A 15,711-nucleotide genomic window follows, 5' to 3' on the forward strand; every position below is an offset into this window, starting at 1 on the left:
GTTTTGATCTATGTCTTGGATGTAGTAGAGTCTACCATCAAAATACTTGTATCTTGGAGTTGTTATCCATTAATGTTCATGAAATAGAAACCGTTTGAGCTTGCATTTGGAGTATGCATTTGGATTAAATTTGAGATAATCCCTAAATGTACTGGCTTATTATCCGCATATACATTTGATGTAATCAAGACAAAGTCTTTCATTCCATTCATGTATGCTAAATAAAAGAAAAAGCTTGAGGTCTTCTTCTTCAACTAAGTCATCTCAAAAACCCAAATCTTATCAAAACCCAATCTTTTCTCCTTCTTCTAACCTTGAATCCCGCATTCCTCTTCTGCTCTAAACCCCGGTGGAAGACCTTCAAAACCAACACGACAACAGTGGTGAACCCGACGACGTGAAGGTGAGCCGCAGAAGAGAAAGTACAATGGGAGAATCATCAAGTTCGGGAGGAGATACCTTGCAGCAATTGGTTCGTCTGATGCAAGAAAGCCAACAACAACAATTGCAATTTCAGCAGCAGTTGCAATTGCAACAATAGCAGAGACAAGTTGAAGAGCGGAATGATGCCACTGCCATTAAGACTTTGGAAGTAGTTGGACAAGAGCTCAAGCAATTTAATGGACAAAATGTATCCTCTTTTATCCGCCTCTATACTGACAAGATGGTCTTCTTTGGAGTTCCTCATCATGCTTGGAGCCGATACTTTGCCCGTTTGGCCGTGCATGGCCTCCAAGACCGGATTCATGGTCTTTTTTAAAAAGATGCAGGATGGTCTACATTCAAAAAGGCTCTTCGAGAAGAATTTTTTCTTGAAGATTCTGGCCTCATGACGAAGAAAGTCTTTAGTGAATGGGTAGAAAGGCCCAATAAGGGACTAACCGCCACTGCTCTTCACCGTGAATTTGAAAGCAAATTTGCTTAACTAGATCATGACGACCAGCAGGGTATGAAAAGCTAGAAGATTGAATTGTTTCTAAAGGCTGCAGATCCTTTTCTTCAAGAGAAGCTAATTGATCGGCTTGAAGATCCTGACTCTGAGATGGGATTGAAGACCGCTTGGAATGATGTCACTGAAACAGTTAATATGATTGCTCGAAGAGAATGGATGTGCCTAAGGTGGGGGTCTACCTCTGCACCAACTGAATCCATGAAGGAGCATGTTCCTGTATCGACCTCCTATCTCTATGACCGAGCAACCAAGAAATGCTACTGTTCCACCTCCAAAGAAGGATGTCATGGACGAGCTGATCAAGAGCATGCGGGATCTCCATCTTAATCTAACGGAGATTAATTCCAAGGTAGAAAGGCTTGATGTGAAAGTGGAAGAAAGAGGACGGACAACTGTCCAAAGACCCGTACAAGAAGGCTTCAAAAGATGTTGTATCTAGTGTGATAGCCTACAGCATGATGAGAGGGAGTGCAGTGCATTCTGTGAAGATAAAGCGCAAAAATTAGTCTTTTGGAAGGATGATAAAATTCATGCAATCAAAATCGGGCTTCCTCTTGAGTAAAATTTCGATAACGGTGGCATGAAGAAAAGACTGGAGGATTTGGCAACAAGAACAGCCTATGCAACTGTTGATGCAGCTACTTGTGGGTTTCAAATTGAGCCAACTAATGAAATTGTTAAAGCATGTAAAGCTGATGCAAAATCTAAAGTGTGGATGTAGGCCTTAGATCATATGGAGCGAGGCAAGGCAACCAAAGATGATTTAACTACTGCCAGTCAATGTATCCGAGGAAGAACCAGATGGACCGAGCTAGTTGATTCATTTTCATCTTTCGCTCAATTGGCTGAAATCAATAATCATGAAGCTATGATAGAAGAAAAGAGAAGAAGAAATAAAGATGTTGCCAGTCCCTCCACTTTGGGGCCAACTAAACGTGTGACAAGAAGTAAACCGGATCAGTAGAAGGCTGCTGAAAATCCACCACCGCCAGAGCTTGATATGGGAAATGCCCCACAAGCAAAGAAGACGGAAGGAAAGAGAAAATGCAAACATCCCGACTACAAGCTGTAGTCTGACATAGAGACTGCGAGACGGATCTCAAGCGGCCGGATCCTAGAAGAAAGGATTCTTGGAAGTAGAATTGAATTTATATTGGGTGAAATTCTCAAAATTGCAAAACGAGGATCTCATGATGTAATAATTGATGTAATTAAATGGAAAAGACAATATGTTGGTAAGGAAACTGAAGAATCTGTGCATGCTTTTTTGCAAGCACTTCATGTGTATTTGCAGGATGAAGAGAAGCTGAGAACTCAAGGGATTCGATTGGAGGCAATCAAAGAATTGATTGTGGCCATAGAAGCCAAAGATGAAGACATCTATGAAGCAGAAATTAAAGAAGCTATTGCAGAGAATGTTATGGTGGGGTCTTCTCAATCAAAGAGCAGCCCATGCATAAGAAAGAAGCTCGTCTTCACAACATGCAAGAAGAGAATGATGCTCATTTTATTCCTAGTAGTCACTACTCCTGTACCCATTGGGCAAGGGTGACCACCGAAACCATTGTCAAGATTGGAGAAAGAGAGACTCCATGCATTGCCCTTATAGACCATGGCTCAGAAATCAACGTCATGTCAAGAAGTCTCTACAAGAATGGCAGATGGCACATAGATGTGGACCCAAGATGGCACATGAAAGCAGCTAATAACTCCTCTGGCGATCTCTATGCAGCATGTCCTTATGTACAGGTTACTATTGGTAATGTAAAAGATGAATTTCATTTCTTTGTTCAAGATTCCTGCATCCTTGGTCAACCTTTTATTTCTAAATCTCGTTTGGAGACAAAGGCCCTTGACGATGGTTCATCATATACTCAGATAAGAAGTAAGGATAATGACAAAGCTGTCCAATTTTTGACTGTATGTGTAAATCATCACCGGAATAGAGATCAATTGAGAGATCATCTTGTACCTCCTAATGCCCGAGAATTTAAGGGTTTTCGGGTAGCACTGTTGTAAGTGGAGGCTATGGCGGTGCTTCATTTCATAAAAATTTACCTCCACATGTAAAGGAGGCTATGCCAAAAGCTGACTTGGAGGTTTTTACGGCCAACAGTGGGGGCTGTTATAAACAGTTTTCAGCCATGAATAGGGCTGAAAGAAAGCATTTATGTCATGTGGAACGAGAGCTGAAGCAAATTGATGTTTTGGCTGAAAATGAAAAAATTTCAAGGCTATTTCATGGGTTGATTTATAATTATACATTGGCTGAAATACATGCAGCTGTTCGTGCAGAAAATCAGGCTGGAAATCAGTCCATACAGGTATGCACATTGGATATTTATGACATAATTCAAGAATTTGCAGATCAAGAAGCTTTTGGATAGCCAAATAAGGATGAGATAAGAATAGAGACAAAGTATAAGATAGTTGACAAGAAGGTCAAGCCGGTGGCTACTCCACTACCTCCTGAAAGTGAAGGACTGGCAGAAAGGGCATCCAAACAACCAAACCTTCGTGATCCCAAAGATGTTGGTTACCAATTTCAGCTGAAACATGAGCTAAAAATTAGTGAAGACTCTTTTCTCTTGCCAACTGAAAAGCAAATCTTCATGCAAATATTAAAGAAACATGGAAAAGCTTTTTCATTTCAGCCTCATGAAATTGGCTATGTGGATCCAAGTGTTGTGGCACCAATGGTGATTTTCATGGTCCCACACGTTCCTTGGAATCTTAAACCAATTCCGGTACCAAGGGATCATTTGCCTAAATTACTGAAGCTTTTAAATGAAAAGATAAAGATGCGAATATTGGAGCCATCTTCAGCTCTGTATTCCAACCGATGGTTAACGGTGCCTAAGAAGAATGGATCTTTGCGACTCATTCAAGATTTACAGCCTGTCAATAAAGTCACTATTAGAAATGTTGGTTCGGGGCTAATTGTTGATGAATTTGTTGAGGCTTTTGTAGGTAGAGTAATTTATTCCATGGGTGATTTATATTCCGATTATGACCAATTTCAGCTTGCTTTGGAGAGCCGAGACATTACCACAATGAAGACGCCTCTTGGTTTAGTCCGCATGTGTACTCTACCTTTCAATAGCTCATGTAAACTTTCAGCTCACATGATGAATGCCATGCATAAAGTATTGAGAGATTATATTCCCCAACTAACTCTTCCTTTCCTTGATGATGTACCGATCAAAGGATGTGAAATTCATGAGAAGAATGAAGAACTCAATGAGCTTGGATGCCGCAAGTTTATTTCCAATCATATTAATGATTGTGCTCAAATCTTGTCTAAATTGGAAGAAGTCCATCTCACTCTTTCAGGTGCTAAATCTATTTTTGGAGTCGAAGAAGTTCTTGTAGTAGGGCATATATGTGGTCCATATGGCCGAAAGCCTTCTCCAACCAAGATTGATGCTATCAACAAAATGTAGGAAATATGCACAAATGTTTCGGAGGTGAGAAGATTTCTTGGAGCATGTGTTTTCTATCTTATTTGCATCCCACATTTTGCTCATGTTGCTAAAAATCTTTATCAACTGTTAAGAAAAGGCCAAAGGTTTATATGGGAAAAAGAGCATACTCAAGCTATTCGAAAATTGAAGAAATTGCTAATTTCTGCCCCCACCTTAAAGAGGGCTAATTACTCTAATGGATAGCCTATCATACTCACAGTGGACACAAGTCCTATTGGGATAGGATGGGCAATCGATCAAGATGATCTTGAGGGCAACAGATATGCAATTCGCTTTGGAGCGAAGGTTCTTAATGAACGTCAAAGAAGGTATGCTCAAATTAAAAGAGAACTTTGGGGAGTTGTAACTACATTGAAATGTGACCGGGAGTACTTCATGGGCGCACATGTAATAGTTGAAACAGATTGTCTTCCACTCTTGGGCATGATTGCCAATTGCTCCACTCCCAACATAGCTATGCTAAGATGGATAGCCTATATCAAATCCTTAAATCCTAATTTGAAACATATTGCAAGAAGAGATAATCCAGTTTGCAAACATGCTTTCGCGTGCCAAATATAAGGATGAAGAAGAAATGATGGATGAGGAAGAAACAGAGTTTATATTTGCTAAAAATGATGATGTGATTGCAGGTTCAGATTTGAAAACAACAAGTACAGCTGTACCTAATGATGGTTCAGCTGTCAAAAATGCAGGTGTACAAACATATCAAGCTCTTCAAATGAAGAGAGTCTTCTACTTATGAGCTTGATGACTTGGATATGAGCCATCTACTTCAAGACAATAAAGATGAAGAAGACTTAGAGGATGAAGATGAAGATATGTCAGAAGAAGAGCCTCCTTAACCCACAATTTTGTGAAATGGCACATGCCGAAGGATGTGCAGGTTAGGATGGGGTGAATGTCAAAGAGTTTTTTGTTCATGATATAAATCATAGAATTCTTATGTTTGAAGAAGAACTTCATTAGGATTCACATGATAAACTTTCATACATAATTCAGTCATTATTACCCAACATCTGACTTAGATATCACTTAATTTCATAATTTCTTTTGTAACTGTACTACAATTTTCAGTTGTACCATATATATTGACAAAAATTAAGTCTATGGGAACCCACAACTTGATTACCTGGAGGTAATTGATAAACTGCAGGCTAAGTCACATTGGTTCAAGAGGAAAATTTACCTAGAAATCAAGGGAAGTACCAAAAGTCCACTTGGTTTGTATGGGACCTGGAATAATGGACTTATATGACTTATAAGTGACCTAAATGGTCAAACTGAAGTGTGGGAGCTGAAGGGAATGCAACTCGCATTTTTCAGTGCAAAAATTGGGCCTCTATACCTGTGGTAGATGGAGGATGAGCTCTGGGCTATGGTGCATGCTCCAAAGCATGCAAACTCAAGGCAAACTGAACTGAAGAAGGAGATACAAACAAAGAAGGTGAGAGCTCTTCTTGCCCATCCATTTGGTATGATGAAAATGAGTGGTATGACAGTCCATAAAAGAAGGAAACTTGAGAAAAAGGATTGAGCCTACTCTTATGTACGTCTTCTTTCATTCTTTTACCATACTCATAGTCCAATGAAGCCCGTCTTATACCCAACTACTTGAGTGACTTTGGGGGCAAGTAAAGGGGAAGATTTTGAAGGTGTATGGGCTGTTTTGGACTGAAAAAACTAGTCATAAACAGGGAAGCCCACTATTCTTGTCCATTTTGATGAGAAAACAAGTCATCTATGTGGTTGTAAGAGAAGGAATTAACATCTTAACATCAGGGCTTCATTTGTGAATGATTAGAGAAGCTTATTCTTGGGATTATGTGCACTTTTGGAGCTTGATTATGGATTGGAAATTATTGTTTTAAAACAGGGCTGAAGTAAATTTTATGCTTTGTCAATGCATTTCATGAGTTTTCGATCTATGTCTTGGATGTAATAGAGTCTACCATCAAAATACTTGTATCTTGGAATTGTTATCCATTAATGTTCATGAAATAGAAACCGTTTGAGCTTGCATTTGGAGTATGCATTTGGATTAAATTTGAGATAATCCCTAAATGTATTGGCTTATTATCCGCATATGCATTTGATGTAATCAAGACAAAGTCTTTCATTCCATTCATGTATGCTAAATAAAAGAAAAAGCTTGAGGTCTTCTTCTTCAACTAAGTCATCTCAAAAACCCAAATCTTATCAAAACCCAATATTTTCTCCTTCTTCTAACCTTGAGTCCCACACTCCTCTTCTGCTCTAAACCTTGGTGGAAGACGTTCAACCCCCAACACGATGACACCGACCTCTAGTCGTGCCCTCGTCGCCTCGCGCTGCTGACTCCAACATCCTGGAGAATTTATAGCCTCCTCCCTCAGTCGGTGCCAGTCGTCTGCATCTAACCACTCGGGCTTTGCAGCCCCACTCTTGAGTGCCTTGCGTGCGTTTAATCGTCTGTGTGATATATATGCACGTATGCAGTGCATCATCCAGTCCGTAGAAAATCTATCTGTTGAGGCTGGAACCGGAAACTCCTCATGCAAGGATGCTACTATGTAGTCCTTGCTCCCCTCTGGTATTTTTTTTCAATGATCTAAGACGTGCCGAAAAACTTGTTGGCACAACTCTCTCATGAAAGCTATCACCCTCCTCTCCTCATTATTCCTGATGATGGCTCCTGACCTATCATTGACAAGATAGGCATATCCCCCTGGGGTATGCCTAAGCTGGGTCCTCTCCCACCTCGTCCATGATTTTGGGCATATCCAGGAGACCCCTGTACATCCGATGCACTGACTGGGGTAATATCTATCGGAGTAGCACCTATAGGGGTGCCACCTTCTTGATATACCATCTTCTTCATGGTTTGTGACCTTCGAGAGTCTAACTGTGGCCTGCACAATGGACATGCATGATAACCTAAGGTAACCAAACCTGTTCCAACACCACGATCTAGTGAATACAAACTTGAACGAGATAAAATATAGATATTACCAACGAGAATGGAAGCCTATTTACCTGAGCACTCTCCGAATCCCGGAAAGTCATGCATTGTCCACATGAGAATGGATCGAATATTGGCAGACCATCGACCATCCTGCTTGCTCATATCTTGCACAGTGACCCCCTTCTCCCACAAAATCTTAAGCTCATCAACTAATGGATGAAGATACACGTCCATATGTTTTACTTTGTAGCGGCCAGGGACAAGTAAGCTAAGGATGAGATGTCCTTTCTTTGTAGAAATCCATGGAGGGATATTGTAGTTGACAAGGACTATAGGCCACACACTGTAAGAAGTTGAGTGCAGACCGAATGGGTTCACGCCATCCATTACAAGACCGAGCCAAAGATTCCTTGGCTCTCGGGCAAAGCCTGGGAATGTAGAGTCAATGTGGCTCCATGCGCGTGAATTCGCTGATATTTATTGAACTCCATCTGTGGACCTATTCTGCGCATGCCACATTGTCAAGCTCGCCATGCTGGACGTACGAAACATGTGGTTTATGTCAGGGATAAGCGGAAAGTGTCTGAGAACTTTTTGAGAAATAGTTTTCCCTTGTAAGTCTTGTCGATACCTGTGAGCACCACACTTTGGACATGTCTCCATAGTCTCGTATTCTCCTCGAAACAGTATGCAATCGTTGATACATGCATGGATGTTGTTGTAGTCCATGCCAAGCTTTCGTAAAACATGACGTGAATCATCACGAGACTCAGGCATGGTATTTGCAGGTGGTAATATATGATATTTCAATAACCTTAAAAAAATCATAAAACACCTTGAAAAAACACAAATGTTTTTAATAATAGTGTCAAAAAGAAATCAATGAAGCGTACGCACAAGGTACCTGAACAACTCGGTCATACTCGCATCGCTCCACCCGTATTTTGCTTGCACAAAGTGTCTTCAGGCGAGATACTTAGCACCCATCATATAATGGTATGGATGCTTCCTCTCTAAGCAGATTGGAAGTCTTGACATCCATGGGAATCAATGCATCGATCATTGCCTCCATCTCAGGCTCCAAGATTGCAGGTAGGTCTGGAAGGATGCCTATCTTCTCTGGCATTGACGGTATAGATTGGGTAGTGCCTTGCAAGTGGTGGATTGGCTCATGCACTCCATCCATCACACGCCCACAAACTCTTCTAATTGGTCGCAAAGGGTGCACTCCTCCTTGGGACGAGATATCACCTCCCTGGATAGAAAACTTTCCAGCCACACCCAATCTTCTTGTATATGGTATTCAATTAGCTTGCGAGTACAATGCATGATTGATATTAACTTTTCTTACCGTTTGTTGAAAATCTGCAATCTCCTGATCAATGATCTCAGATTGAAACTTGTCGAAGCGTCGTACGTGTTCAATAGACAATCGACATTTTCGTCTAATTGCCAGCTTGCATTGAGAGCAAGGACATGGGACACGCTGATTAAGATACGCCTCGCGATCTTGAACAACAAGACCTTCATCGTTTTCCATTTTGCCTATGTTACGACAAACAATTTGTTTTTATTATCATTCTTTTTTTCTTTCTTAAATTGTTCTCCTCTCCTTCCATCTCTCTCTCTTTTTCTCTTTCTTTATTATGCAGTATGTATTTCCTCTCCCTCTCTCTCGTTCCTTCTTTTTTTTTCTCTTTCTCCCCCTCTCTCATTTTCTTTAACCATTACAGCTACGACTACGATGAAGACCACAACCACAACCACGACCATGACTACGACTACGACCATGACCACAACCACGACTACGACTATGACTATGATGACCACGACCACGACCACGACCACGACCATGACCATGACCATGACTACAACTACAACTATGACCACGATCACGACTACGACTATGACCACGACAACGACCACAACCACAACCACGACCATGACCACGACCACGACCACGACTACGACCATGACCATGACCACGACCACGACCACGACGACCATAACCACGACCAAGACCACGATCACAACCATGACCACGACCACGACCACGACCATAACCATGACCATGACTACAACTATAAAGACCACGACCACGACCACGACTATGACCATGACCATGACCATGACCATGACCACGATCATGACCACGACCATGACTACGACCACCACGACCACGACTACGACTATGACTATGACCACGACTACGACCACAACCACAACCATGACCATGACTACGACTACGACTATGACTACTTATATAGAGATGAAGAGAGAGACAAGAGTTAGGGAGAGAGTAAAGTAAGAGAAGAAGAGGAGAGAAGTGAGAGAGGTAGAAATAGAAAGAGAGATAGAGAGAGAAAAGAGATAGGGGAGAGAGAAGGATTTAGGGAGAGTATAGGAAGAGAGAAAGAGGAAAGATTGAGGGAGAGAGAAGGGTTGAGAGAAGAGAGAGAAGAAAGAGAGAGAGATCCAACTAGAGCATTTGACACCCATAGTCAACACACCGTGGAAAACACAAGCACAAATTGACATTGAATTATGGCAAGAAAATCCACCACAAAACAATAGTTATAATACTCGAGGTAGGATTTCAAAGTCTTACTGATTTCAATCGGTCATGGATGCCATACTATGGGTAGGTTGCACTCACTAAGAATAGAATTGGTGATTCACCTCATCTTCTCTCCATCATCAATAGAATTTTCCTTTACCATTTACAACTCACCCACCTTCTCTCCACACTATTGCACACTACAATCTCTATGAGGGCATGAGATTGGGATCTCTACAGATACCAAAGCATAATCTCTAGCTTGATGGTTGCATATATACTACTACTACTCATAGAATAAACCTTAAAATAGTTATTATGCTCAAATATATGCTTGTTAGAGCAGAAATTTGTTTCTAAGACTATTCTAAGGATGAAAGAGGGTTAATGATAAAAGTGCATCCTCCCTTGCAAGTGATTTTATATTATACTTTTTAATTAAAATTGATAGTTGAATATGAGTTTCCTAAGAGATCTTGTGGTGAAGCTATTTTAGTTTTTGCGAAGCATATGAATGATGTTGTTTTAGTTTTTTGTATTTGTCTTTTTAAGAAGAGATTGATTTTTATGGAATATCCAAAGTTATTTTTGGATTTACGTTATGAAAAATGAATGTTTTTCTAATTGATAGGTTGATTTCCTTTGTTGTATACTTGCGTGGTGGAGGCTAGGACAAGCCCCATGTATGAGAGGTCTCTTTGTAGGAAGATTATTATGCTAGGAGGCGCAAGTATGCTAGGGTTCTCTAACCATATATCCCTTAGGTTTGTTGAGGATCAACCTAACCCCTATGAGCCTAGGATGAGCTTATTGTAAGGTCTTATTTCCTTTTCTCTCTTTCTCTCCCTCTCTCATTTCCTCTCCCTCCCTCATCCTCACCCTCTCTTTCTCTCTTTTCCTATTAGGTTTAATGATTTTTCTCTCTTTTTCTCTCTCCTCTCCCTCTCTCATTTCCTTTTCTCTCTTTCTCTCCCTCTCTCATTTCCTCTCCCTCCCTCACCCTCACCCTCTCTTTCTCTCTTTCCCTATTAGGTTTAATGATTTTTCTCTCTTTTTCTCTCTCCTCTCCCTCTCTCATTTCTTTTTCTCTCTCCTCTCGCTCTCTCATTTCCTTCTCTCTCTCTCTTTCTCTCTCTCTCACACACACACACACACCCTCACCCTCTCTTTCTCTCTTTTCCTATTATGTTTAACATCTTTTCTCTCTTTTTCTCTCTCCTCTCATTCTCTCATTTTTTTCTCTCTCCTCTCCCTCTCTCATTTCCTTTTGCTCTCTTCCTCTCCCTCTCTCATTTCTTCTCCCTCTCTTTCTCTCTTCCCCTATTAGGTTTAATGTTTTTTCTCTCTTTTTCTCTCTCTTCTCCCTCTTTCATTTCCTTTTCTCTCTTCCTCTCCCTCTCTCGTTCCCTCACCCTCACCCTCACCCTCACCCTCTCTTTCTCTCTTTCCCTATTATGTTTAACATCTTTTCTCTCTTTTTCTCTCTCCTCTCATTCTCTCATTTTTTTTCTCTCTCCTCTCCCTCTCTCATTTCTTCTCCCTCCCTCACCCTCACCCTCTCTTTCTCTCTTTCCCTATTATGTTTAATGTTTTTTCTCTCTTCTCCTCTCCCTCTCCCTCTCTTTCTCTCTCCCTCTTCCTCTCCCTGTCCCTGTCCCTGTCCCTCTCCCTCTCACATTTCCCTATCATGTTTAATGTCTCCCTCCCTCTCCCCCTTTCACTCTCCCTCTCTCATTTCCCTATTATGTTTAATGTCTCCCTCTCCCTCTCCCTCTTCCTCTCTCATTTTCTCTCCCTCCACTACAACAAAAATGCCTCTTAGATGCACTTTTAGACGCGATTTTTGAATATAGAGAAAATCTTACAGGCGCGTCTATCCACCCGTCTATTTGCGCGTCTACAGCTTCGCGTTTATAATCGCATATATAAAGGAATTTACACGCAAAAATAGACGCGAAACAGACTTACATATACACGTATGAATACAAGTGCATTAAAAAACCAAAATTGCTATTTATTTAATTTATTCTGTGCGCCTACCAGCGCATCTATCTGGCAAATTAGACGGGCATATAGACACGCCCATAGACGTGCTTTTACAAGCACTCATAGACACGAACAGAAAACAAAAAATCTCATTTTTTTAAAAAATATATTTAATTTCGTTTTTAAATTTGAATTATCTAGTGCGTGTATGAGCATGTGTACTTTGCATTTTAGTTGTGCTTATAAACACGCGTTTTTTGCAATTTAGACGCGCGGATAGACGCGCAAAATAGAACTGAAAAAAAAAACCAGAGAGCATATGGTTGCAACCACATGCTCTCTGTTTTTTTTTTCCTCCTCCCATATATCAGATTGTGCATTTGGGAAAAAGACAATGGATCTAAAAGCACGAGAATTGAAAATAAAAGTCTATGTATTCATTATAGATCAAAAGCATTTACATGGGAAGTTTAAGTGCTTGCAACCTAAAGCGTGGCCGCAAGTAGTAGGCTCAAAGATGGATAATACATATACAAGAAAACAAGGCCATAGAGGAGGTATGGTGCTCCTCTACGAATCTGAAGAAGAAACATCTTCGCTAGCACCACCATGGCTACTAGCATCGCTATCCCCCTCCTTACTATGCTTACGTAGACATGGTGGAGAAAAAGTTATAATTAGCTATACTTTTAATAGGAAAGTAAGAAAAACATACCTCCTCTGGTTGTCGAATCCTCATAGCCCAGTTGTATTAGTCCTCAGTGATGAGACCCTCCTCATAGAAGTGAAGCCATGTAGTTGCGCTGTCAAAGAGTTTACTGTCCATGATATAAATCATGGGATTCTTATGAACTCAAAAGAGTTTCACTGGGAATTAAATGAGATATTTTTAGGCATTGTTATCCAATATCTACCTTAGTTATATAAGTTCTTTTGTATTTAGCATATAATTTGCAGACATACCATGTACATTTATAAAAAATAAGTCTATGGAAACCTAAAACTTGGACATCTGGAAGTAATTGACAGTCTGCTGGATAAATCACATTAATTCAGGTACAAAAATATGGACAAAAACCCAAAAAATGTTGCCAAAAACTGTCAAAAGTCCACTAGGTCCACACGGGACCAAAAGTAACTGACTAAGGTGACCAGCAAGTGACCTAGGCTGGTCAAAAAGTGACCAGGGTTGGAGCAGAGAGCAGGCCGCGATTTTCGGTGCAAAATGCGGGTTGCTCTGCCTGAGGGAAACTGGGAGAAAGCTGGAGCTGAGATGCATGGAATGGAGCATGCAAACTGAAGATTAACATGCCAACAAACTGAAGATGATAACTTGGTGAGAGCTCCTCTTCTATGCCTCTTTGGTCTGACAAAAATGCATGTTGAAACTGTCTATAAAAGAGGGGAAATCTGAGAGAAGAGTATTCAGCCTGCTCTTATGCACGACTTCTCTCATCTTCTCTACCTTATTCTTGGTCCAATGAAGCCCGACTTGTGCCCAAGTACTTGAGTGACTTTGGGGCAAGCAAAGGGTGAGGATATTGAAGATTTATGGACTGTTATGGGTTGGAATAACCAGTCATAAACAGGGCAGCCCACTATTTTGATCCATTTTTATGAGCAAACATGGGTTTTTCATGATTGTAATAAAGGAAAATGACCTCTTTTCTTCAGGACATTGTTCATAGATGATCAAGAGTGCTTCTTCTTGAGTTTATGCACTCATTTTGAATATGTTTATGGGCTGGAATTTTCTGTTTTAAAATAGGGCTGAAGCTAAAATTATTCATTTTCAATCCATTTCATGCATCTTTGGCCCAAATCTTGGATGTATTTGATTCTAGCATCAATATACTTGTCCCAAAGGATTGAAATCCATCTTTGTACATATAATAAATGCCATTAGAGCTTGCATTTGACATTCATAAATGAATTGGAAATCTGAAAATATCCTTTATGAAATGATGTATGTATCCTGAAGCATTTGATGTATTCAAGTTAGTCTTATCCCTTCTGTTCATGTATGCTAAGTACAAAGTGAGAAGGCTTGAATTCCTCTTCCGTACCCAAACTATTTCAAATTCCCGAATCTTATTAAAACCCAATCCATTTTCCTTTCTGAATCTTGAATCCCAAACCATTCTTCTACACTAAAAGCCCCGGTGGTAGACCTCCAACTCTTAACGCGACGACAGTGGTGAACTCGACATGAAGGTCCGCTGCAGAAGAAGAAGTCCAATGGGAGAATCATCAAGCTCGGGAGGAGATGCTTTTCAACAGTTGGTTCATCTAATGCAAGAGAGCCAACAACAACAGCTGCAATTTCAGCAGCAGTTGCAATTGCAACAACAACGGAGACAAGAAGAAGAGCGGATTGATGCTACTGCCATTAAGGCCTTAGAAGCAGTTGGGCATGAGCTCAAGCAATTTAATGGGCAAAATGTATCCTCTTTTATCCGTCTCTACATTGACAAGATGGTCTTCTTTGGAGTTCCTCAACATGCCTGGAGCCGTTACTTTGCCTACCTAGCTGTGCATGGCCTCTAGGACCGAATTCATGGTCTTTCCCAAAAAGATGCTGGATGGACTATGTTCAAAAAGGCTCTTCGAGAAGAATTTTTCCTTGAAGATTCTGGCCTTATGACAAAGAAAATCTTCACTGAATGGGTTGAAAGGCCCAACAAGGGTCTAACTGCTATCTACTGCTCTTCATCGAGAGTTTGAAAGCAAATTTTCCCAACTAGATCCTAATGACCAACAAGGTATGGAAAGTCAAAAGATTGAGTTATTTTTAAAAGCTGCAGATTCTTCTCTTCAGGAGAAATTGACTGATCGACTTGAAGACCCTGACTCTGAGTCGGGACTAAAGACTGCTTGGAGTAATGTCACTCAAGCAGTTAATATGATTGCTCAAAGAGAGCGATTGCGCCTAAGATGGGGTTCAACCCCTGTAACAACTGATTCTATGAAGGAGCCTGTTCCAGCCTCTCGACCTCCTGTCTCTATGGCCAAGCAACCAAGAAATTCTGATGTTCCTTCTCCAAAGAAGAATGTCATGGATGAGTTAATTAAAAGCATGCGAGATCTCCATCTTAATTTAACAGAAATTAATTCTAAAGTAGAAAGGCTTGATGTTAAAGTAGAAAAAAGGGGTCGGTCATCCGCCCAAAGACCTGCATGAGAAGGCTTTAAAAGACGTTGCATTTGGTGTGACAGCCTTCAGCATGACAAGAGGGAGTGTGGAGCATTCCGTGAAGCCGAAGCACAAAAATTAGTCTTTTGGAAGGATGGCAAAATTCATGCGACCAAAACCGGGCTTCCTCTTGAGCCAAACTTCGGTAACGGCGGCATGAAGAAAAGATTGGAGGATTTGGCAACAAGAACAGCCTATGCAGCTGTTGATGCTGCAACTTATGGGTTGCAAATTGAGCTGACTAATGAAATTGTTAAAGCATGTAAAACTAATGCAAAATCTAAAGTGTGGACGCAGGCCTTGGAACGCATGGAGCAAGGCAAGGCAAATAAGGATGATTTAACCACTACCAGCCAATGTATTCGAGGAAGAACCGGATGGTCCAAGCCTGTGGATTCATTTTCAGCATTTTCCTGACTAGTTGAAATTAATAATCAAGAAGCCATGATAGAAGAAAAGAGAAGAAGATGTTGACGGTCCTTCTTCAGGACCGACTAAACGCATAACAAGAAGCAAACCAGACCAACAAAAGGCTGTTGAAAATCCGCCACCACCAGAATTTGACATGGGAGATGCCCCTCAAGCAAAGAAGAC

Source organism: Lygodium microphyllum, chromosome 2 (assembly GCF_053477565.2).
Source record: "Lygodium microphyllum isolate KBCC chromosome 2, Lygodium_microphyllum_v1.1.10, whole genome shotgun sequence".
Taxonomy (NCBI): Eukaryota; Viridiplantae; Streptophyta; class Polypodiopsida; order Schizaeales; family Lygodiaceae; genus Lygodium; species Lygodium microphyllum.